The sequence below is a fragment of the Lycorma delicatula genome, chromosome 10, assembly GCF_047948215.1.
Source record: "Lycorma delicatula isolate Av1 chromosome 10, ASM4794821v1, whole genome shotgun sequence".
NCBI classification, from domain to species: domain Eukaryota; kingdom Metazoa; phylum Arthropoda; class Insecta; order Hemiptera; family Fulgoridae; genus Lycorma; species Lycorma delicatula.
This window is the reverse complement of record NC_134464.1, coordinates 41436587-41459568: the sequence shown is the minus strand read 5'-3', so window position 1 is coordinate 41459568 and position 22982 is coordinate 41436587. Positions and strand designations below refer to the sequence as shown.

At 29.2% G+C, this 22982-nt stretch overlaps 1 long non-coding RNA gene across 1 annotated transcript; it reads right to left on the bottom strand.

The window, feature by feature from the left end:
• Window positions 1–2020: 2020 nt before the first annotated feature.
• LOC142331159 (uncharacterized) lies at window positions 2021–11532 on the bottom strand. The gene is made up of 3 exons (XR_012757903.1): window positions 11288–11532; window positions 4739–4842; window positions 2021–2721 (listed from the first exon to the last, which is right to left on the bottom strand). It is a non-coding gene; the product is annotated as an uncharacterized LOC142331159 (long non-coding RNA).
• Between the last annotated feature and the right edge of the window lie 11450 nt (window positions 11533–22982).

The following is a 22982-nucleotide window of genomic DNA, read 5'->3' as shown; positions in this document are numbered from 1 at the left end:
AAATTTTACCAAAGAAAATAACTTTCAATTAAATTAAGTCTGTTTTATGATTCTAAAATAAATTTTAAATGGAAAACATAGTTTTTAAAATTCAGAAGGATTTTGATTATTTCCAAAAAAATTATAATTCACTCCCAGTTTTTGGCATCTTCAAATCAATTGGAAAAAAGTTAGCATGTATGTTTTTGAAGTAAACTTTACGTATAGTGTGGTATTAACTAAATCTAAGCTAAAGTAACTGTGCTTACTGTTTTTTATATTATTAGTGGGAATATTGGTACTTTCACATTAACCAGCAACAACCCACTTTTGTTTTATATTGTAATGTTAACCTTTATTGACAGCTGTTAAAATCTTATCTCCCTAAACTATAGATGATGAATCTATTTCCTGCTTTTTTAATAATGGTGTTTTGCTTTCATACTTCATTCAGTTGATCTCAAGTTTGTAATAAAATGGTAATAAACCTGTGGCAATTTGCCTAGCACAAAAGAAGTAGTCATGATGTTATTACAGGAACATGTTGTATTGTTAGCAATTAGGTAATGTAGAATGGTTACCATATAAATTACAGTTTTCTAACTATATTAAGTGTAAGTGTAATGATAGATCTTGCCACAAAATTATAAATCAACAATGGTTAGAAGATATACAAGACTTCTAGATGTAACCGTGGTGCACTTCATTTATTGTTGATGTGAAGAATTAACAAGTACTATCTTCTATCTCCAACAGATAAATATCTCAAAAACTGCTGCAGTTGACTGGAATATGTACATATGGGAAGGTATGCATGTCAGTGATTGACAAACAATTGTCTTGTAAGATCATGAGATGGCATTGTTGTGGAGATCAATGAGAGTATGTTCATTCGCTGGCAGAACAATGATGTGAGAGTTTTTTCCCAAAAATAGATTTCCAGGGCGTTTGTAAACAATGCAAAAAAACTTTTGTAGTCAACAGTTCCAGACCTTACCGTGGCTACTTTATTAAATATAATTCAAGAGAGAATTTTATCTGAGATCATAACTGTCACTAATTTTACCCCACAGAAGATCTTTAACTATTGGATATACATATATAGTAGTCCACCACTGTTTTTACTTCATTGACATTATTCTTCTTTCTTCTTAGCAGGAATATAACGAAACAAAAAAATACAAAACAAAATAAAAGAGAAATGGAATGGTAAATACATGGTGAGCAACGTAAAACTGAACTCCGTAGTAAAACCGCTACCCAACACTATTTATGAACTCACACAACTAGCACGACTAGTGGATGTATATGTTACTACTGATTGTTGCTGCCATTTCTCAGATGGTTACCTGTCAGTGTAGTATACATTTTGTTGCAGTGCAGTTGAGTTTGTGTAAAATGGTTTAGTCAATCCAGGAGAGGATAGCTATAGTTGAGGCTTGTATGTGTTCGAATCCTTTGAAGAATCATGTCAAATATTAGTAGAAAAATTTCCGAATGTCTGTATCCCAGTGAAGAGTACACAAATTAGTTAAAAAATGGCGTACAACAGGTTCAGTTTCAAATGCAAAACAAAATCAGCAACCTTCCGTTAGAACTCCACAGACCACTGCCAATATTGAAAGGAGAATTACTACCAGTCCAAAAAAATCACTATACAAGTTATCCCAACAATCTGGTGTTAAATATACATCTTGTCATAAAATTCTTCATGAATTAAGATTGAAACCATACTGCGTTACAACTGTGCAACAACTGAAGACATACAACGAGCTGTCAGCAGAAGATGGTGGCCTTCACGTTCCCCACAGTTGTCTACTTGCAATTTTTTCCTTTGGGGCTACTTAAAGGAGAGAGTTTATGCATCTAATCCCCACAACATTGGTGAACATTCAATGAGAAATCAATGCAATTGACAACGTTTTGTGTCAGACGATTCTCAATATGATCAGTCAAGCATAAAAGTGCATAATGCCTGGGGTGGTCATTTTGAACATTGTAACAATAAGGTAAATAAATGCAACATTTAAATTACGTTTTATGTTTCTCTTATTTAATTTATCCATATCATTCATAAAATTTCATTCCAACATAACACACTTTTAACTAAAGTTTTATGTAACGTAAATGTATACATTATTATTGCTGATAATTTTCTAATTAATTATATTATCACAATTAAAAATTATGACTAACAGGTTACACTTAATCTTTTTCCTTAAGTTTAAAGATGTTAGTGTTTTTTTTTCTTGGGTGAAACATTTTTACATTATCACTGCCCAGAAAACAAAAATATAAAAAAAAATATAAAATCTAATAAAACAACAACAAAATAAAAACATACACTAGAAATTTAAAAACAAAATTAAAACTTAAATTAAAATATGAAATAAAATAACAAATTTAGCACTATTAAAAAGTATGGAAAATACTAACATTCGAAGAAAAGAAAACACCTGGTCCAAAACTTCTTTACTATTGCCTAGGCCATATAACATATGCAATCCACGAGGATGTGGCGACAGTCAAGTGGCACTTGCATCGTATACATATAGGTGCATTTTCTGTTGGCATCAGGTAACCATGAGAAGCTCTCTTATGTCCTTATCTGCAATTGGCAGAGGACCGATTCCTCTTGGTGAATTTTCCTGTGGGAGAAATCCCATGGCAACACAGTATCTTTGACATGTCGACGTTTGTTATCTACTGTGGCAGTCCAGTCATCTTGCCACCTCGCATGAACTGTAATGTAGAAGATGAAGAATAAATAAACTATAGGGAAAATTTAATCCAGATTAATCAGGCTAGAAGGCAGTTTAAAGAAAAAAAACCAGATGCAAAAACATATTTTAGTAGACATTTATCGAAAGCACAACATTTTTTCCTTTAAATACTAATAGAATGGACTGCTATCTGCAATTAGAATCTTGACTGGCATTTCCTACGTCTAACCTAGACACTAAATATTACATCATAAACTATACAGCAAAAAATTACATCAGACAAGATTATAAAAGATGCTCTCAGATTAGCCACAAAACAAAATGTTCCCAATAGAATTCAGCAGAAAAGATTATTGTTAGCTTTGAAGAGTTATATCTTACAAATTAAAAAAAAGTGAGGCTGTCTATTAAGTGTCAATTTATTTGAATAAAACTTTTAGTAATTAGGAAAAATTACAACATATAAAACGTATCCCATTTCTCAATGAATATCCTAGTAAACCAATTTTGATATTCCATAACTCTCTTAAGAGATTTCAAAATAGGTGTACTTATTCTACAGAAAAAGAAGTAAATTTTTAATTAATTTTTACTACAGTAAAAAGTTATTTATTTAAGGAAAAAATTATTCTATCATTCGAGTAAAAATCATAAATCATAAATTATTTCTATCAATTAGTTTTAATATGGTAGCCATTTAAAAAAAATAACTAAATAATTGTGATGACTTGTAGATAATTTCAATTAACAATTGCACTGGAAAACAGTTATGAAGGAAGTAAAATTATTTCACATAGTATTAAATTTGTACAACGTTCCATTATAGAAAACTAAGAAGCAGTTGTTATGCTCCTCTAACAAACAGGATTTTTTTGTAAATGCTTTTTTCTACAATGTTTTTTACATAAAGTTATGAAACTATGGAAGATACTAGAAACTATGGTAGACTATGTAGTAGTGTTCTTACAATATAGTTCAAAGCAAAAAAGCTCTTCCTTTTAAAGAGATTCAAAATAACAAATTTAAAAAAAAAATAAATGGTTACCTCCATATTAAATAAATAATCAGAAAAACATTTTCAACGTACTGAAATACAGTAAAAGGAGCTGAAAAACTATCTCTAAAACCAGGTGACAAAAAGTGTGCTTTTATGAGTTAATAACCATAATTTCTGTAGATTTTCCCTCTTTAAAGAAATTAAAAAACAATGCGGAAAAGAATAAATTAAAAAAAAAAATAATGAAGATGTGGAGAAGCGAAATAACTATGTAGTGAAGGCAATATAAGCAAATTATTAAAAATGAAACAAAGGTGAAAGTGACAAAGAATGAGAAGGACACTGAGAAGGAAGTATATAACCTAAAATGATGCATACTATAGTGTAACATTCAATGTATGCTAAATTACATTAAAGGGCAAGACAATAAATTGTCTAATGTTAAGTAGTTTTATGTAAGCTATAATCTTCAATTAAAAAAAAAACATGTATGGGTGTTAAAAAAACCACATTACAAATGAAAAAGACTAGTTTTTAAAGGTTAAAGTATAGAATTTTAAAATGTAAAGGTTAAAAACATTTTTGAAGACTGTTTAAGGTATAGTCATCTTAAAGAACAAATAAAAGATACAAGCAAAAATCTTGCAAGAATAATTATTGGAACATAACAAATGTCATGATAAAACAATATTCATAATGATTTTTGAACCATTAATGTTTATTTAATAAGCAATAAGGACATAAAACTTCTGTAATTATAAATCACTGTTTTAAAGAAAAAAAGATATCATTTAAGACCTTTAACACTGTTGAATAGTGATAAAATTTATTTCAAGACTATACTTCTTTTTGTCAAAATTTTTTTAAAACTGTAATAAATAAAATTCTCTAGACTTTGTTATTTAGGAATAACTTAGATAATATAAAATGTTTAACGTACTTTACAATACTGATACAAGTAAATTTAATTTACAAACTGATAATAAGATAGATACTTAATTATGTATACAACATGTATAATGTTTTAAAATTTGCCTACCTGTGATGGTTTCGATTTTTTTATTTTAATTATAATTGTTATTTATGAAACAACTTTTCTTTTTCTTAACATCATAGCTGATTTAACAGTATGGACACAGAATGCTGAAATGAAGGTATTAATACATAAAATTGAAAAAAAATTTAAACTAATCACAACACTTTCAAACAAACTGAACCTTCATTATACAACACAGTAAAAAATAGTTATAAATAAGAGATAAACAATAAAAACCTAACACTTATGTTTCAAATTTTTATTATGTATTCGTATATAGACAGAAACTGATAGTTTACAACAAATTTGGCAAGTTTATAACAGGTTAATCACAACATATGTTTTGCAAATACATCTTCAAGAAGTTATTTGTATTTATAAATCCAATATATTACATTAGGTTAAGAAATATTAAACAGTATTAAAAGGGACTTCCCTATAACTTCTAAAATTATAAAACTAGTGAAAACCAATTAATTGATTGAATTGTATATTTGCTAATATAATAAACAGAAATTAAACTGAAAAAAAAGTATTAGAAAAATTTTCATTACTTATTTGGTGCAGAAGGAAATGAAGTTAAAAAAAGAAAAAAAAGAGGTTTATTTATTTTCTCAAACATGGTCATTTTAATTATGGGAGAATTGAAATAGAAGTACAAGAATTGGAATTTTACTTTAGCGTATTTATATATAATCTTTTATAAATGGACTACCAAATTTTTCATAGGTATTACTTAAAAGAGAAAAACATCATATCATACTTACTGCTTGCAGTAAATTATAAAATTAAGTTATACTAAAAAAAAGGTAAAAAAATTAATATACTTTGCCTCAAAAATGAATAATTATTAACTGAAATTATTTGTTACTGTTCACTAAATAATTATGAAAATTAAAACACACACACAAACTTAAATCATACAAATTTAAAAAAAGATCAGCAAAAAATTATATAAAAGGTACATTGAGACTGCTGCAGTATATTCATAAAATAAATATTACTGAATGAATGTGAGCAATCATTTATTTATTAGAAGCACCATACCCAGCCCAAAATAAACAAACAAATATGTATGAACTGGAATATTAAGATGATTTATAGACATTTAGTGAAGAGAATGAATATAGATGACCATTATTGTCAATAATTTTAATTACTGAACATGTTAAAGAGAGTACCGATCAGATTATCTGCAACACATTACTTAATTATAATAGAAGGTAATAAAGAGATGAATCGATCCAATTGAAATAATTTATATAAGCATGATTTCAATGAATCTTTGAATATAAAACCATATAGATAAATATAGTGTGGTTTAAAATAATATCAGGCTGCATCAACAATGAATTTTACACAGCAAAGTACTTAGCGTCTTTACATTTGCTAAGTACTTAATGATCAAAAAATTCTTACAATCAGTTACTTCCTATGCAGCACTTTTAATTCGTTAGTTTTAAAAATCCTGGTATTCATTAATATACATCATAACTGAAATATAATAAATTTACTAATACATATATAATAAATCTGTGTTAAATACATAAAATATATTATAAATAAACAATATTTGATTTTAATAAAATAACATTTACATATAAAAGTTCATTTTAAAACTGTACTATGGGAAATGATGAACATTCATTATACTACTTTCCTTATTCTAATTTTTATACAATTAAAACAAAAAGAAACAACAGCAATCCTACATTTTAAATTCTTCTGTAACAATCATCCATCATAATCACCTATCTAACCATGGCTCTTGGATAGTTAGGTAATTTCACAACCGATTTATTACTTTTTTCACGTTATCTTTGGTTAAAGATTACAAAATTGAATTTCAAATAATATTTTAATTATAGCTTTGGCTTATCATCATCTTAAGATATAAAATATATTTAATTAACTTTTAAAATTTTAATTTAATAAAGGCTACAATGGGAAACTATTTTAATGTAATTACAAGAGAAAATAATAAATAACATAACCTTCCATTCTTAGTAATTAAATTTAAATAACTTACACAACATTATTCCCTGAAAATCTTCTTGGTTAGATTAATAAGGGCCCTCAGCAAGATTGTAAACTACAATCATCTACCCACCAGATAGAGCATTCTTCTCACCATCCAATCCTCTTTCCTTATAATCCCTTACCTATTTTGGGTTCTGTGAAGATATATTTTTGACCCTGGTAGGTTCTTCATGCTGAGATGTCATTAACTTAGCTTTTTTCCACAGGTACAGCTCCCTGTAGTGTGGAACTTCTTTCCTTGTCAATATCTGCATAATAAGCCTAATGATTACTGAAATGCCTAACTGATAAATACAATTCTCCTAATCTTCCTACAACAAAAGGTCCTAAGAAAAATAAAAATGTTTAGAGTCGATCCTTGTTATAATTATCTAACAACGTAAATGATCCCTGAAAACCAGTTACAAATCAAGCAATCTTAAATCAAATTTTTTTTTTTACTTGATCCCTACCCAAACTTTTGGTATGTATTTCAACATGTTTCAAAATTACTTCATAAGACAACATGTAATAATAAATCTATGAACGAAAGGCATTATCAATAATTAATTTTGATATAAAGAGTTGGATGCTGCATACTTGTAAATATTATTTTTTTTAATTTTGAAGAAAAAATGTAATTGCTTCCATATTTAGCATCATTCTTCATTCTGTCAAACAATTCTGGCCTTACATCATGCAATATCATACCACAAATCTGTTCAACTGACATACTCTACTCTACATTTGACATCGACTTAAAAATAATTAAGATATCTTTAAATAATTCAAACATTTTAGGCCATTGAATCATTTACACAAATCAGCAGTGCACTCTGTTTTGGTTATACCTTTTACTAGCTCCACAGTAATTTTTTCTAATTGTGTAGTCATAAACAGGCCTTCAGTAAGAAATTCCTCCATTATTCATTCACGTCATCATGAGAAACATTTAGATTAATCCATTATTAGCTCTTTCCCATTATATGAAAGGATTATGTCCTCATATTTTTTTACTATACATCAACGGAATTTATTTCCAACTCAACAGGTAGTAGTTCTATGTAAAAATGCACCATGACTTTATATTTTGAGTTTATATTCGTTCACAGCATGAATGATTTTTTAAATTTATTTTACTTCAGAATACTGGATTTATAAAGTAATAATATACTCGTTTGTTCTTATGTGCTTATGCATGTCTAAATTATCAAAATATATGTAAAACTTGAGTATTTAATAAAACATTCTAAAATCATTTTATTTCACTATTACGGATTTTTTTTAATAAATGAATAAATAAGTAATAATATTTCAAAGTGTTAAAAACTAAAAGTAACTCCAAATATTATATATTGTAAAAATCTATTAAAAATTACTACTGTACATATCAAGAATAACCATTAGTGTTATTAGCAACCATATGCATAATTAAACTATGTATTATGACCAGGTAATTATCAAATAATTTTTATGCAAATTTACTATTTTTAAAATTTATATTCAATTTACTTATTCATTATATATTCTTGCAAATCAATTTTCATTGACTGGTTAATCAGTGAAATACTGAGAAAACTTTTTTCCTGTCCAGCTTGATGCAAGTTATTATTAATACTTATGTAATATTTACTATTTTTACATCACCAAAAATATCAAATTTTGTTCAAATATTTTTATATTTAGACCAACTGCGTTAATTACAAAAGGTTCTGTTTGTTATAGAGAGCCATCATCATTTGATCAATCATAAGTTAGTAGTTTAAATAATAAAATACTGTCATTCTGATAGTACTCCAGGGAATTAAAACTAAATTAGCCAGGAGAATTTAAAACAGAATTTTCTTTGGAATATTAGTTATAAATACTAAGTGACCAGAAGCAATAACTGTCTACTGAAAAATGAAAAGGTGTTAATAAAAAATAAATACATAAAAACTAGATATGGAAAATGTTTTTAACTCGTTCACTACATTCCTCCTCAACTAATCGTCTGGCTGAACAGTTTAACATTCAATTATTTTCCACACCCCAAACAATTCTTTATATTTTTTATTAAAGCTGTTCTTGAGGTGATTTTTAGTATTAGTTGAAAAAGTAATGTAATGTAACATATATTTCAAAAGTTGAACAATAATACACTAATTGTCATCCTGCTTAAAGAAACCCAATCTCCTGCGGAATAGCATAGATGAATAACAAAAGAGTTGCCTTGTTTCACAGTATCTGCTGATAAACTGTACTTTTCATACAATTCATCCATTTCAGTTGCTTTTATCTCTTCTTTCATAGGGTTTTGAAGAGATATGGGTGATTTTCATACAATGGATTATGGTTCTGGTGAGGACTACTCTACCTTTGGATCTATCCAGGAATTCCAAAGAATCTTTTTAGGAGTGAGATTTTATCATGTAAAGTGGCTTCTTCGTAAATACTCAATATAGAACCAGTACTTTGTAAAACAATCACCACCAGACACTACATGATATGAAGGTTTTTAATGATATTAATGGGTTTTAATTCCTCAATTTCAACCATATTATTGCAGAGTAAACTTAATTTTGTTAATTTTTCACATATTCCATAGAGTTTCAAAAATTTGTTAATTTTAAGAAAATTAATTATGTTAATTTTCAGAAAGGCCAACATCAAATAAAATTTGCATCAGTCTCATTTTCACTATCAATACGAAATAACTTTTATAATACTAAAGACAATTATTCATCATCCGAATCTAGAAAATTCTTTATTTCTTTACTTTGTATAAGTTGGGACATCCAGCAATTGAAAAAAACTGGCATTTTTACATATGCAAAAATTATTTCAGTACAACCTATTACTATTCGGTATAAAACTACAAGAAAATCAAACAACATAAAAAAATATATGTACTAAGTAGATTTATTTTTCAGATTAATCAATAAAAATATCAAAATATTGATATAATTCATATCAAAAATAGTCATACAATTCAATGAACCAAATTAATACATTCCCAAAATTATTGAGCAAGATTAATGCAGACAGATGGTAGGACAAAATAAGCTTGCAACAGATGTTGAGAACATCAGCTACATATACATTAAAAATTCAGAAGACGAGAATATTTGTTGTCAGTTGAAAAATTAAGATTTGTTTACACAATAAAATGAAAATAATAAGGTAAGTGAAAATAGAGAAAAAATGTTACATCTCAACCATAAATAAAATAATTTCCACTAACATTTTCATTTCTTTCTAGAATAAAGAAAACTCTTATATGATCTAAAATTATTCACGTATGCAAAAGATATCATCTGGTGAACATACAAACTATGTATAACTAATTACAAATAGCTATGTCAGCAGAGAGACTTGGCATAATCAATTATATAAATGCAGATGTCTTAAAACCAGTGGCGGTTTGCGTATAGGCACTGTGGAACTGCAGACCCCTATTTCCACTTGATATTATCGATAACATTTAATATGAGTCTTTTTTCTTTAATTCTTTATTTATACTTGTACAATACATAATCCTTAAGCTTAATGTCAGTAGCCACCCCCCAGTTTATGAAAAGGATACAAAAATATTAATATGTAACTGTGCGCTTCAGAGTTCCAGCAGTGTGGTATTTGGTTGTTGTGTGTATGCGCACATAGGAAGCTGCATGTGAGGCTGCAAGGGAGAGAGAGCACTGTTGGTCCTGTAGTGCTGACTGGTGTGCTGGTGGAAGGTAGTTTTTTTTTTACTCCGCGTGGTTATGGAATGTGTCTTGTTTGTTCCCTTTTCTAGTTTAGTATGGAAGAAATATGAAAGTGGTTTAGTTGTTTTTTTTTCATTAGTGATCAGAATATGGCACAAAACCAAGGGTTTCCGCCATAATTTAAGCACAATGTGCTTAAAACAACTATTCTATTTGATTAATTTTTTTTTGGTTCTTTTATTTTAAGAAAACTTTAACCATGGCCTTGAAAAGACCCAGAAATAAATTTTCTAGAGCAGCATTCCCACTAATTTTAGCTATGAACTGCCACTGCTTAAAACAGACTACTATTTTTACATCAATTGAAATAATCAATGGCTAATTCATATAAATCTGTAATTTATAACCAAAGATTATCACACAATATCAAACAACTTTTATCCTTTAAAAATAATACATTATAAAAAAAAAATGAATACATTATTAATCAATAAAAATCACTGGTAAAAAATTATAACTTTTTTTCTAAACTACTGAGCATATAGATTGAAAGTACGTACAACATTATTATTTTTATACAATACAGTACGGCTAACAAAAGTTTCAAATAACTTTTATCACTTTTAATCTATTTATTAATTTTATTTTAAAATATTTTATTCTGTATTTAAGCATTTGAAATATAAAGAAAAGAGTTTTAATTTGATCCCAGTGTCTTTAACAAAATTAAAATGCAAGAATATTTTGATTTTATAAAAAAAAATTCTTGACACTATGTCATTATTTTTATTATTATTAATATTATTATTTATTACTACATTATTATTATTATTATATAGACTTTTACCTTTAAATCATTTTATAATATTTTTACACTATGTATAATAGATATTAATATACAATATACACACAATTCAGTAGATACCACAAAAATATATATACAGTACATATCAGTTTACTGATGATTCATTATTACAAATATAGAACATTTTATGATATATATATTTATGTTACCTTACATATGTTTTACTTTGTACATAACAGTTGTGGAAGGGGAAGTTGGTAGAATATTAATATTTACACTATACTAATTTGATAATACTCTATATACACATATGTTCACATACAACACATATAAAGAACACAAAATCATAGTAAAAATATAATTTAGATACGTATATAAATTACACAGTGCAATCATAAATTAATAATCAATAATCTTTTCTGGTTTGGAATAATCAATAAATCTTAATCGGCAAACCTGTTCTACAGCACAGCATTTTTATTTTTAAAGTAACCTACTGCCTATCATTTGGGTAATCAAGCACAACAGAATAACAGCTTGAGCTTCTTAACATTTTTCAGCATTTCTACAATCATCAAATGATTTCTAAGACACCCCATGGAAAACTGATTAATTTTATGACACAATATATATACGGAGTGATAAAAAAATAAATTTTTTAATTTTGCATACAATGTCTTATTGACAAAGTTTGTCTTTTTCAGACATAATGGTAAAGCTGTCTATAGTATATATATCCATAATTTCAGCCAGATTAGATGTGTATTCAGTAATTAGGATATATTTCATTATAAATGGCGATTTATTTTGTTTGAAAATGATGGGGCTTGAAGGATTTGCTTTAAATTTTGTGTTAAAAATGGATTAAAGTGCAATGAAGCGGTGAAGATGTTAGAGAAGATTTTTGGTGTGATGAAGATGTTACGTCAACACAAAGAGTTTATAACAAGTAAAACAAATGGTTTCAAGAAAACCAAGAAAATGCTGAAGATAACAAAAGGATTAGACATCCTAATATATTAACAATGGGGAAAAAATAGTTCATATAGTTTGTATCTCTTATAGCTCATATGAAACAATTTTGAATGACATTTTGAGCATGAAACAAGTAGCAGCAACATCTGTTACAAAAGTGTTGAATTTTTAACAAAAGTAACACCACAACACAACTGTTAGCCGATATTGCTAATGATGCAGAATTACTAAAACATGTCAATAACAAGTAAAAATGTGTTTGTGTAGTTATAATATTGAAACAAAAGTCTCATCACCCTAATGAAAATTTTCTGAAGAACTAAGACCAAAAAAAAGTATGCAGAATTTGTTAGAATATTAAGGTTCCCTCTCCTTACTATTAATTCCAATTTCAATGGCATCATCAATTATGAATTCTAACTAAATGATTATACCATCAACAAACAATATTACTCAGCAGTTTTACACAGTTTACATGAGGCACTCTGAAGAAAAAAAACCATAAATGTGGGCAAACAATTTTTGGATTTTCTACCACAATAAAGTTTCAGCTTCACTATTAATTTGATTATTTCACAAGAAATATCACCATACTGATGTTGCAGCTGCAGCCTCTAGCCTCTGTACTCCCCAGACATGGTACCCTACTTTTGTTTCTAGTTCTCAATGATTAAGAGAACATTAAAAGACAACAATTTGCGATGGTAGGTAAAAAAAAGAAAAAACCGATACATGAAGTTAAGGCTACACCAAAAGCCTGTTTCCAAAAATGTTTCAATGACTTAGAGAAATAAAATTTAATCTCATTTATGATACTAAGATAAACTATTTAGCAAATTTCAAGTAGCTGATCAAGTATATTAACAAAAGTAGTTGATCAAGCATTTTGCCTTGAAATATATATCCAGTAAGTTAACAATCAGCTTGATAAAAGATTTAAGAAAATTGGCATTAGAACTATTCATATGAATGGCGATTAAATTTTGAATTTGTTCAAAACTGTATTATAGAGAAAAACCAGTTTTTTCGGAAACAAAGCAATTTTTCCACTCCATGTGATAATTATTCATGAATTCTCTTTTAAGAAAACAGGTTATTGAGAACAGTATCAGAAAGTCTTACTTGATAACAAAATTGATATTAATGAATCATTCTATACAGATTAAGTTTACCTAGGTAAACCTATTGAGGTACCTAGGTACATTGAGAAAGGGTTAGACGGCTTTAGGGACTGAGCTGGATAACCCCTGACACGTTGGTAGGATACATGCTTCAAGGTCAGAGGCACTTCTTCTTCTTTTTTCCTGTTTAGCCTCCGGTAACTACCGTTTAGATAATTCTTCAGAGGATGAAAAGTATGAGTGTAAATGAACTGTTTAGTCTTGTACATTCTCAGTTCGACCATTCCTGAGATGTGTGGTTAATTGAAACCCAACCACCAAAGAACACCGGTATCCACGATATAGTATTCAAATCCATGTAAAAATATCTGGCTTTACTAGGACTTGAAAAGGTCAGAGGCACTGGAATGAAGTTGCAACACTGGCCTCACACATACTGGGGACCAAAGAGAGAGAAACAACTGTTTGGAATGTGCATGTTTTCCTTGCTAAGATTTTTGTCTATTATTTTGGTGTGTAGCATAAGAACTAATTTGTAACTTAAGCATATTAGTAAGTATAGTATTTTACTTGCACCAATATCCATTTTTATTGTCTATGGTCAAACTGTGTAGTGTAACTATGTAACTGGATTCTTATGTATTTGTATTTTAATGTACTAGTATTTATATGTGATTTTATAGTAATGTTAATATGTATAAAATCATCTTCTAGTCATGATTAACTGGAGTTATGTACTCAGTAACACTTCTTTGTATTTGTAACCTGTAACTAACTAGATATATTAGTAAATATTGTGGTTTGACTGTATCAATAACAGTTTTATTGTCTATGGTCAAACTGTGTATAGCAATTGTGTAACTGGTATCATTTAGGTGATGAGCTGTATTATTTAATGTTATATTGTATTGTATTTGATATTATTGGTTGTAAATGAAAAAAAAAATGTGTTACGAAACATGGTGATGAGAAGGGACAGGGAGGCAGCCCCCTTGCCTAGGACACCTTGGCTTGCCCACACACAAAAGTGGGGCAGTTGAGGTGCTTCTGATGATGGCATGGGGACCTTCAGAGTTTGAGAGGGCGCAAGGAAGGTGAAGGACACGCAAAATGCATGTCTGGAACCTGGTAGATAGGGCTTGGAAGGACAGCCCTCCTGAGGAGGGGGGCTTTTTGACTATCCAGAAGAGGAAGTTGGAATATTTCAATGATTCAGGGGGGACCCTGATGGGTGGCCTCCATGAGGGGCCAAGTCAGGGTGGGGGCAGTCTGCTGCCATGATGCTTAGGAGCGATCGAGGTCGTGCTTAACGACTGTACCAGTTGCTCCTGGAGCATTTAAAAAGGAAAAAAGTTATATTGAAGATAATTAGGGCGCTGACCAAAATGGTAAACTACCCCAAACAGAAAGTACCTTTATGAGTTCATTGTCCACTTCCCCATTCCTTTTTCCTTGGATAAGTGCCATGGGAATTGGGTCAGCTGCTGCCCTGTTTCCATCTGAGGATGGAATCATGGTAGCATCTCTCTTAATAGTGTGCAGGGCAGCTGCTTCTTTATTGGGGCTCAGTAGTGTGGTGACCCTCTATGCTTGTGGAATTATCCAAGGACTCTGTTCCTATCTAGGAAGTTGCACAAAATGCTACTAATGGCACAAATGCTTCTCAAGTGAAGTCTATTTCCCAGTTCTCATAAAATCTTATCTAATAAAACAAATTTATGTACGACTAGGAATCTCATGAAAAAAAAATTATCTCCATATTTATGAGAATACCCTGACAGAAACTGATAATGCTCCAAAATGCTGATAATGCTTCATAATTATCCATTCATTATAGAATCAGTAGAAAATAAAATCATAAGGTATGTTTTCATCAAGATATCGCTATCTGCATTGCAGGTTTTGACTAAACATCTTTAAGAAATTGTTGGTGTTAGCTTATTTGAGGAAACAACTGATATAAGGGTGAGTTATCTTTTAACAAGGATATAAATAACATTTCAATATTAAAACAACTGTTTTAATACAAAAACATTATTGAACTTTTAAATTGCACTGTATATAGTTTAAAAACTTTACTAGTATTTTCAATAGCATCTTTTTGATTAATTTATTATTTTTATTAATTTTTTTTTAAACAAAATATTGCAAAATTATATTATCTCAAACTTAAAATTATATAAATAATAATTTTCTGTGGATTTTGTAAGTACATGATTAAGTAAATTATCAGGAGAAATGTAGATATTTCTGAACAGAAAATTAACTAATTAATTAAATTTCATTAAAAAAAATTAATATAATAAACATTATGCATGATTTCATTAATTTAATCAGTATGATGTGGCTGGCTTTGTATTTTTATTATTTTAATTAAAATTTTAAAATGAAATTCGCTTTTTAATCTTTAGTTTGAGTTACTACTGAATCCAGTGCATGACACAGTTGATAATCTATCATTTAGAGGAGAATTTTCTGAACCTTCTACAATATACACCGGTCAAAGACAAAAGGACAGATTATCACTGATCCTACTTCATTCTGTCTTAGAAAGAATTATTAAAATATGGAACACAGAATTACTGAACTATAAAAAATAAAGCCAATAAAATTAGGATGTAAACAGGAATCAGAATTACCTGTCTAGCTTTCGCACATGACTTAACGATCCTTTATGAAGACCTAGAATCAGCAAAACCTCAAACTGACATTTTAAACAAGATAGCCTGTGAAAACAAGTACAGAGATTTCTACAGAAATAATTAAAATTATGACAAATATTAAAAACTCTCCAAAATTTATTTGAACATAAATAGACCAATTTAAGCTGGTTGAAGAACTCAAACATTTGGAAGAAATAATCCAGAAGAATGGCCTTGACAAATCTGCGATTAAAAACAGAATCTCCAAATTTGAAAGTGCATATGGAATTACAAAATATATTTACAATAAAAAATGCCTTTCCAAAAATCTAAAAATCAGGCACTAAAATGTGGTTATAAAACCACAATGTCTTTATGCCTGTGAGTACCTAAACTTTAATTTAAAAATGGGATAGTTAAAAAAAATAATTACTTGGCAAATTCTAGGGTGAATTTATGAAAACAGCAATTACAGACTGTGACATATGAAAAAATTTACCAACACACAAAAGATTTAATAACATTAATAAGAAAACAAAAATTATTTTTCTTTGGACAACGTTTTAGAATTACTAATCACCTTACAAAATGAATATTTAATTATTTCTCTAAACGAACATCTAAAATTAATAGGATCAAAGTGGTTAAAAATCAATCTACAAAAACAAAAACATCTCAGAAAATGAAAATCAGATATAAAAGAGAAAAATAAAGAAAAAACAGCAAGTTCAAAGAATGAGAGAATATTAGGCAAAGAGAAAACTGCAAAGAAGATGAAAACTGGAACGTGGTCTTTCAGAGGCCAAAATTGAAAAAAAAAAAAAATAGCATGAAAATTATGATTTTGACATCTACTGTGTTGTATGCAACTTTAGAATTAAAGGACAATTTTTTCATCTAATTATTAAGCACAAACTAAGAGGTCAGTAAAGTAATTGTTATCTCAATTTCATATTCAACAGCAGAGCATTTATTACTTTTTCCCTCCCCATTTACCTGATTGTTATCAACTTTGCGTAGTTTTTCATCTGATTATAGAAATCATATAATACAATTTTATAATAAATAATTAAACTACTTTATTTAACCCTTCAGGAGATGAGTGGAATAACCTGTTTTAAAATAGTTCTAATTTCATGCGGTTGATTATGCTTTATCCCATTTTCGTTTGTCTTAAAATTAAACAAGCTTTTCAAATATTAAGATGCAGAAGTAAAACAAAAAAAGGATAATTTGATGCTACACCTTGGTGAAATATACTGTTCTACTCATTCACTGCTGATGTCAAAATACTTCTTTCCGTTTATAATTCTCATCCCCATTATTTTTCCTCTGACAACTGAGAGTATAACATTTTTTTTTCTGTTTTTGTTTTTTATCATAACAGTACCCATTATTTTCAAATATATCGAAATCACAACAAAAACCATTTTGAGGAGCTACAAAATTCTAATAGTAGTGAAATGTTTACTCATTGGTTTATCTTAAGTTAAAAACAAAACCAGGTTAGAAGGTATTTTGCTTTTGCTTTTTTTAAAATTAATTAAACATTTCAGTAATAATTTGTTAGATTAATATTCTTCTTAGAATTAGTGTGTGTGTATATATATATATATATAATTATATATAGTGTGACCCATGAAGAGGTATACGCTTCTGATTTAGTATCACTCGCCTATTCCCCCACCAATTCTATTGAAACTTGTAAAACCTTCTGAGAAAATTTAAACCTTTTAGGTTATATGAACAAAATGGTGGCTTTAAAATAAAACCACCAATTCAGATAAACCACATTTTTTATTCATTACAAAATAGCCGGTAAAATTATTAAAAACAATTACATAATTAGTCATGGCTAATAACTAACTTGCTTTATTCAATCTGGAGGGCTGTTTAACTACATCATTTGTTTTTAATCTTTCTTACCAGCTATTTTGTAATGAATAAAGAATGTTGTTTATCTGAAACTGATGTTTTAATTTGAATGCCGCAAATTTGTTTCTAACAAATTCTAAAAGGTTGAAATTTTCACAGAACATTTCTAGAACCTTTGTTAAAAGGTCTCTAAAGTTTCAATAGAATCTGTAGGGGAATGGATGAGTGATACTAAATCAAAAGTGTATACCTCTTTGTGGGATACATGGTATATATCTGTACCTACAGTACGAGTATAAAGCAACTTGACCTGACAAACTGAAGATAAACTGATGAAAATTTCTGGTTTTACTGTTTTTCTTATGATGTACCAGATGCGTAAATATGAAACCAGAATTTGCCCATAGATGGCCCTAACTGTCAATGTAGTTACCGTCAAATTGCATTATTGGCGCCATTTTCTTTCTTTGACAGCTGACAAAGATTTTCAACTCATAACAATACAAGTTTCATACAACAGCATAGTTTTAATTAGCATTGAACATGTCGAGTTTTCTACCTACAAACTACAATTTGTGGACAGCATCAATTTTCTGTTACCAATTAAAGAAAACTGCTACAGAATTGCATCGAATGCTTGTAGAAGCTTACGGTGAGCATGCTCTTGGTAAATCACAGTGCTTTGAGTGGTTTAAAAAATTCAAAAGTGGCAATTTAGATGTGAGAAACAAGAACATGGAAAACCACCGAAAAGGTTTGACGACAGTGAATTGCAAGCATTGTTGGATAAAGATGACACTCAAACACAATAACAACTCGCGGATCAATTAAATGTAACACAAGAAGCTGTCTCTATATGTTTGAAAGCCATGGGAAATATCCAGAAGATGGGAAAATGGGTTCCACATGAACTGAATGAAAGACAGCAAAAAAATCGAAAAACCCTTTGTGAAATGCTGCTAGCAAGGTACAAAAGAAAGTCATTTCTCCATTGAATAGTGACAGGTGATGAAAAGTGGATATATTTTGAGAATCCTAAGCGAAAAAGATCATGGATAACTCCACGTGAGCCATCGACACTGATTTCAAGGTCAAATCACTATGGAAAGAAGACAATGCTCTACTATGTTTGGTGGGATCAGAAGGGTGTGATTTATTATGAGCTGCTAAAACCTGGCAAAACCATTAATACTGAAACACTACTGAAAGCAAATGTTCGATTTAAATCAAGCATTGCGTGAAGAATGACCAGAATATCAAAACAGGCAACAAAATGATTTTTCTTCATGATAATGCACCATCACACACAGCAAAATTGGTCAAGGAAATGATTGAGGTATTCAGTTGGTAAATACTTTCACATGCGGCTTACTCACCAGACTTGGCTGCATCAGACTACTATTTACTCATCGATGGGACACGCACTTGCTGAGCAGTGCTTCACTTCTTATGAAAATGTATGAAAAGAGAGATGGGAAAAATGGATAGCTAGCGATGGACAATAATTTTAAATAAAATATTTTTTATCATTTTCAAATAATAAACGTGTATTTTCCACACAAAAATTCTGGTTTCATATTTGCACACCTGGTAAGTGTACACTAAGAAAGGATTTTTGAAAGTTTAAAGGATTAAAATGGAGTAACAATGAAATTTACTATTTTTTTAATTTTTCCTACCAAATGAAGGTATCAACCTGATTTTTGGTGTATGCAATATTTAAAAACTAATTTCTTGACTTTTTGAAGTTCTGAGTTTAACGGATTAAATGGATTTTGAATTTTTTTTAAACCTGGCTAGGCTATTGTAAATCATGTAAAACCAATTTTTATAATTTTTTGAAATTCAACCTTGAAAGGGATGAAGAAAGGTAAAAATAATTTGAACAATGCTTGGAAATTTTTCCCATTTTCGACTATACTAAATGAGATATTCACTAGATTGGGGCTTGCAAATATTCTTCAGCTAAACATCTAAAAACCAGTTTTGGGTTTGAATTTCCATTTTTAAGCGACACGATACTGTACATTGCAGAAGCTCAATCAACACAACCACTGTTAATGTATGTATGATGAGACTGGCTGTACCTGCCTCTGGTTATTTGACTAAAAACACAAAAGTCATTAAATGATTAAAAAAAATTAAATGAAGTACGGACACCTCCTGGTGGTGTTTGTAGGATAATGCTAAGAACCAGGCAAAATATTTATAAATCAGTTATAACTAATATTTTAAGATGGAGGCCGACTGTTTAGAAACCTACATTTTTAGATCAACCAAAAAGTTTTTGGTCCTGTATTGACCAAAATGTTGCTTTGAAGAAATTACAATATACTGATATTTCTTAAAAATTGAACACGCTTTGATTTTTATTTATTACTATTATTCTCACATGCATGAGATTAGTGAACACAGCGGGGTCCAATGGTGGGTAGAACCTCTGATTAGGTTCTACCCACCACTCAACAGGAAGGTTGAGTGAAGCAAGCTCTGACTGGTTAAATATCCCCGGACTGCGATGGGAAATGAAAGTAACCATACAGCACAGACAAAGCTACAATGGTGGAAAGGGGGTAAATTGTTTTTCTTTTAGATTTTTGTCACTTCTTGGCAAGTTGAGATATCAATTTGATTTTTGAATCAAAACACATTTTTGAATGTGTTGTTCACATTGATATCTAAAATCAATTTTTGGTTTTCCAAAATTTGACCACTAGAGGTCAACAACACCAAAAAATCTATATGCTGAACAACACACTGATGAATAAGCTTCAACAGCAACAACAGTTTACCAGCGGGCATGCATCCCAAGCTACAGCAGCATACCAATGTATAACCAATGTATGCAAAGCCAAGATGAAGGAACGCTAGTATATATAAGAGGACTATTTTTTTAAAAGTAAGATCAAATTGGCTGTAGCTATGTAAATTTTGCGTGGCTGTCAAAATGAGCATGCACCCTGGCTCCCCACATGCCTTGCACAAATGTAGATGCCATTTGCAGTCATAGCATCAATGTGTACAGTTTATATTGTGAAGTTAAAATGTTTCAAATAATTGAGCAGCCCACGGATTGTGAAATACGGTCTGTGATAAATTTTATAAACAATGCTATGGGTTAGCTGTGGGATTGTCTATTTCTGCATGTTTGGCAAATTTGGTGATGGAATTCTGTGAATCCTAAATTGAAGGTTAAGGTGGCTTTCTATAAATGATATGTAGATATTTTATTATGTTTACTGGAGAACCAAACTGATGAAACACTGAATGAATTTAATAAATATTGTAAGGATATTAAATTCACAAAAGCAGAGCGTGATGAAAAGTTTAGAGTTTCTTGATATGACTGTATCTGATCAGAAAGGGAAAATATACAATAGTTGAACACTAAGAGGACTTCTTCGAGCATATATTTAAACTACATAAGGCTGTGATAAAATATTTAGCAGATAGAGCTCTAACATTTATTAATCCGATGGACAGAAGGAAAATAATTAAAGAAACAAAAAGCTTTTATTAAAAAATAATTATTCCCCAAAATTAGTTAACAGCATTTACAAAGTATGTAATTCTAAGACCAACAACAACTGTAACATCAGGAGAGGGTTAGTGAATGATGAAAATGGTAAAACACTATATAACTATTCCATGTATCCAGAATTTCTCAGAAAAGTTTAAAACTTTTAATCACTTTTTTTCAAAATCAGTCTAACGTAGTATATAGCATTCAATGTAATGACTGCCAGGGACAATACTTAGGGCAAACCATGCAATAGCTAAAAAAGTATTTGGAGGTGCATAAATACTGGAAAAATGAAGTTTCAGCATTATCCAAACACGAAAAAGAAAGCAAACACAGTTTTAATTACGAGGAAGTAAAGATTTTGGATTTTGAGGTAAATAATACTAGGATACTACTTCTTGAAATGATTCACATTATCAAATGTGAAAATTCTATTAAAGACAGGTCAGAATTAACGGTTTAAGTAGATTGTGGGCTAGTACTACAACATAATATATTTAGTCTATTATAAATAAAGTACCAAATGATTACTATATAAGATTAGATGATATTGCTTTCTAAAGAAATGGCTGTTTAGTTATATAATATGCTATTAATTGCTGTCAAATTTTCTGCTTTAGGTGAATAATAGGAGAAGTAAGGGGGTATAAGCCATTGCATCGTGCACTGACCAGTCCAATAGTGTGGATCATATATTTTTTTTATAGGTTGTGGTTGCGCTTGATAAAGTTTCACATTTAAAGTGAAAGTCGTGTCATTGGTTTCTAATTTTTTTCTTTTTTTTTTAATATAACTGTAAATTGTAAAATTTTATAATGATTGGTTTTCCTGAAGAGATTTATGAAAATTGAATATTTGTGATCTAAGTAGTTTTATCTGTGTATTTGTATTTATTTTTATCATCTACATAGTAATTTATTTGTGATCTGAATGTTTTGTGCTTCTGATTTTATATATATATATATATATATATATATATAATATATAGTATATTAGTATATATATATATATATATATATATATATATATATATATATATATATATTAACTTAGTAAAATTAATTCTTTTGTCCATATCCTCCTCAGTACTAGAGAACAGTACTGTATGTGTGGCTGGACATAAGCAATATTTCATTTTCATTTTATTTATTTTATAAAAAATGTAACTAAATATATTATAATACGCAACAATTTTTTTTTTAATTTTAACGTGTAATGTGTAATTTTAAAATAAGAAAGTTTTTATTAACTGACAATGAGGGAAACCCTCGAAAGCACTCTTAATATGAAAAAGCAATAAGATAAAGTAAGAGACATTATTGAATTCCAAGTTGAATTTCCAATTATTGAAAACCAAGAAATATGTTAATTTTATCTAATTAAAAGACTAGAAAATTAGTTAACATAAATTACCAGCATGAACAAGTAAGATGTTTATGAATACACTCAATTATGCACAAGTGTTCAGCACAGACAATATAAATCTAATGCTTTTTCGTCTCCAGTGTGCACCACACGCTAGTGCTTGGTCAGATTTTTCAAACATCTTATTAGTAAACATAAATTACCAGCATGAACAAGTAAGATGTTTATGAATACAC